Genomic DNA, 4,565 nt, shown 5'->3' with positions numbered 1-4,565 from the left:
AGGAATTTCCGCAGAAATTATTTCATCAATTTGATCTGTTCTAACCTATATCCACCATCCAAAGAAGAATGCGTGCGTGCGGCAAACCTCTTTTTGGTTTCAAGATAAAGCCCATCAAATATCGTAGCTGTTGTGTGAAGAGTCGTGCTGTGACATCGTGACGATCTTGCTGATTGATCACGATTCAGTAATTCTGTTTATCAAATTGTATTATATATGTATATCTACTATATCAAACATAGGTTATAATCAAAAATGTTGATAGTTGTAGATACAAGAGTCGTTTTTATTCAAGATATCTGATAAACAATGATATATAAATGTAAAAGAAATATAATATTAATATTTTTCAATGTCTAGAAACAAAATTCAAGCATGAGAACAGAAACCCCAAAAAAATATTTTTTTTTTGTTGCCCGGTGTAATACAAGATTAAGTTTATTTCAGTATAATAAAAATTATAATTCTGAAAACTTAACTTTGTATAAAAGCATGTGGATGGGATAGATACCACTAGTTAAAGAGGGAAGCGTGACGCATTTGTAGACAGAAAAAGATAGAGGCCGAAATGTGTTAGTATGAAGAGCTTGATAAGTTGGCAGACAGGGGTAATTCTACTAAACAATGCGGCGACTAACAGAAGGTTTCAAGACCTCATACTCTTGTAGAATCGCCAAAGGTGATCTAGGGACAGATGSCCAGAGCATACTAAAATTATGGATATAACACTTTTCCAGCCTGCTCAATGGCTGTGAACGTACAACCCCAGGAGAAGGCGAACCCGATTCCCCAATCGCTGACGTTCCATTGCCCAACCATGAAGAATTTCCAATAACAATTAGGCGTCTGAAGTTCAACAAAGTGCTATTCAAACACGGCAGCAAATAACAGTCTATACAAGACGAAATATCTCCTGTCATCAAACAAACAGTCGTCGCACTCGCCACTTGGCTCTCACGTCATTGTTGACAGTCATAAGGACATTAAGTCTTCATATATAGCCTTTATGAAAAGAAAAAAATTAAGTCATACTAAGATGACGTGGGGTCCGTTTTTGCAATTTCTGAGAAAATTTTATGGAGTAATGAACACTTTTTCTATACCAACAGAAATTATATATTTCAGTGAATATAAAACCCACTAACATTACAAAACTAATCTTTTTATATTGTGACTTGAGGTTGTTTGACTTAAAATTAGGAATTTTTGTACTCTTGCAACCAGTTGCTACAGAGTATTACAGCTTTGTTCACCTAACGGTTGCACGTAATATTGAGCGAGATATAAGGTTATGTACATATAAATGATCAAAATGACGAGAAAAGTTAAAAGCTGTAACTTTATTAAAAATTGAGATATATCCATGAAACATGGTATGTAAGTACTGCTAAAAGCACGATAAATCAATAACTAAACACCCCAGAGACATTTAATTACCACCAAGATAGCATGAGAGAGCCTTATGGGAGTCGGTAAAAATTTAATAATGGGCGTGGCACCGCCCACTTTTTGGTTAACTCCAATATTTGGGGACCCGAAAAAATCGATTTCGACTGAATTTAGTACGTGGCATTTTTGTATTATCACCGGTCAACAAAAAAAGTATTTGTTTCTTTTTGATTTTCTGTTCTCATGCTTCAATTTTGATTCTAGTCATTGAAGAACACTTAAATATTAATCTTTAGTTTTTTAAGTTTGCATTGGGCTGATCTACATCGATAAGTATATGTTAATTTATATAATATCATAAATCCAAGAAGGCAGACAACATGGGGGCCTACTCCGAGGAGCAAGGAGCACTTTTTCACCAAGATGTGATGGAGTTTAAACGTCGATATAAAGGGCAGTACTACGAGAATATGATGGGAGATTATATTTGGAGTTTAATACAAGAGAGCTCATTTGGACAGTAATTTCTTGTTATTTTACATTTATATATTATTGTTTATCACATATCTTGAATAAAAACGACTCTTGTATCTAAAAAAAAGTTTCTAATTATAATCTATAGTGAAATTGTAGAAAAAATATAAAGATCAGTCATTTCTGCTTAAAAATCGAAAAATTGCTCTAATTTCTACGAAAGCAAACTTTAATCAGAAAAAATCCTTATTTTTGGCATAGGAGAAACTAAAATTTAACATGTAGATGTCAAACCAAAAAGAGTGTTGACCGGTGTATTTCTATCGGACAATAACTACTCCTACTTCTAATATACCACAATTTTAAGTAAGACTTGATGGGTTCAATTTCCACATTTTCATTTTCACTTTTGATCGCAAATGTCAAATTCCCTATATTTTGTAATTTTTTTAGAGAAAAGGGAAATACCACGCAAGCCACCAATGAAATTTTTTAAGTTTACGATGGCGATGCTATATCAGTTCGTACAGCACAACAAATGTTCGCTCGCTTCCTTTCTGGAAATTTAGTTTTACACAGATGGAATAATATCATATGGCTTATAGCGGAAAAATCGCAAAAAGTGGTTGATCCACCAATGGTACATATTTGTTTGATTRTTTATTAGTATAAATATAAAAAATAAGTTAAAGTTTGATTAGAAATACAAAAAGGCAATATTATACAATAGATAAATTTGAGCGTGAAGTGAATTCTTCGATTTTTATTATGTCCAAATTTATTGAACAAAGAAGTGCGATAATGCACCATCTAATACTGCATTGGTTATTCGTGATCATTTCGCCACGTTTTCAACTAATATCGAGCCGCAACCATGGATTTCGTCTGATTTACCTTCATGTAACTTCTAGCTATTCACATGACCATTCCGAGGACAGCCCTTTGATTCAATTGAGGATACAAAAGCTGAATCTAAGAAGGTTCTAATGAACATCACGTCGGAAGATTTTTCCAAGTGCTATGATATCATCTGGCATCTCTCGTGTTCAGCTGTGTAATTCGAGCTCCTGTAAAGTTGTTTAATTTATATTTTAAAACTGTTGTGAAAATTTTTGAAATAAGTGATCCGTAAAGATAAGTATCCGTGTGATATTTTTCTATTAAAGCTTTTGAAATTTACTTAAATTGTGTGTTGACAATTTTAATTTATTCCGCCGAGCCACTTTCAATTTGTTTTTGTTGCTATATTCTAAAATAGTGCAATTGTTGGTGTTAACTTATATTGCTTATCTAAATTTCGTTCTTGTTTTTATTCGTTTTCCATCTTTGTTGACAGCTGTTTGCGAGTTTCTTACTTTTCGGATATCACAGTGCATCTCAAACTGCTCRTTACATTGGTTGTTGCCTTTGATAACTTATATTGCATTTATTTGTTATAAATATTTTTGTCATTTCTCTTTCTACTTTTATTATATAATTTTTTATATTTTTATTTAAATTTCTTTTTATTGCTGTTTATTATCATTATGACTTGCAATTTCCCGAATTGTTCTGTTAAAGGCGAGTCGGAACGCTTTCTTTCTTGCTGGCTGTGTAACGGGCTTGCACATCTGAAATGTGCTGGACTGACAGGAAGAATTTTTTATTTAATTCTTGACAGTAAGGATTTGCGCTGGTCTTGCATTAAATGTAGACCAACTGAAATTGATTTATTTAAAGTTTTTAAGCAGGCGCGCAATAATTTCRAGGAGATTGGCCGTGAGCTTGAAACCCTTACAAATAAATTTAGGCATTATGAAACGCTGTTTCAATTATTTAAATGTCTGAATGACCAGGAAGAGAAACCTTCCAATAAACGTAAATGTCCGTCTAATAAAGAGACCATTGCTTCTTCCTTAAAAAGAATGCCTCCACCCAATATTCACCTCATCAATCTTTTTTCCCCTTGTCCACAAGGAGAGAAGGTCTCGTCTGCTCAGAATACAGAGAAAGCHGTTACTGAGCATGGTAAGTGAAAACCTTCTCAGGATCCGCTTCCAAATAACTGTAAGTCARGTAGTAAAAATTTAATTGTAATACCGCGGAAAAAAGCAATATTTATCTCAAGACTTGCTGCGGATACCACCGTCGATGACATATAGCGTTATATCTCGTCGAAACTAAAATCAGAAGATGCAGACATCCGAAAATTTAATTTCAAATACGACAGGGATATTTCATCTTTCAAGATCGACATATCCGCTGGAAATTTTCAATTGGCTCTTGACAACTCAGTCTGGCCATCTGGGGTCTTTGTGCGCAAATTCGAGCATAAACGTTTTAAACCCCCTGCAGTCAGTAAAATGCCGAGAAAAGCCGTTGATACAAAAATCTGATTAGCAATAATTCGCTGAGTATTTATTACCAAAATGTAAGAGGCCTTAGTACAAAACTTTCCGATCTGTATTTAAATAGCGTCAATTATAATTTTAAAATCATTGCTTTCACAGAAGCTTTATAAAAGCCCCACATTTTTGATAGTGAAATATTCAATAGCGAATTTGAAATCTTTAGATATGACCGGCTGAACAAAAAAGGAAGTGGTGTCTTGTTTGCTGTTCATTCTTCAATTCCATCTGAAGAAGTCGATGTTCCGCATGCAGACTTCATAGAATTTAAATGCATTCGTATTTGCGCTAATAGTAGCCATATCTACTTAACTT

Source organism: Bactrocera latifrons, unplaced genomic scaffold, assembly GCF_001853355.1.
Source record: "Bactrocera latifrons isolate USDA-ARS-PBARC rearing strain unplaced genomic scaffold, ASM185335v1 scaffold_402, whole genome shotgun sequence".
Classification (NCBI taxonomy): domain Eukaryota; kingdom Metazoa; phylum Arthropoda; class Insecta; order Diptera; family Tephritidae; genus Bactrocera; species Bactrocera latifrons.
Note: the sequence above shows the minus strand (reverse complement) of the source record.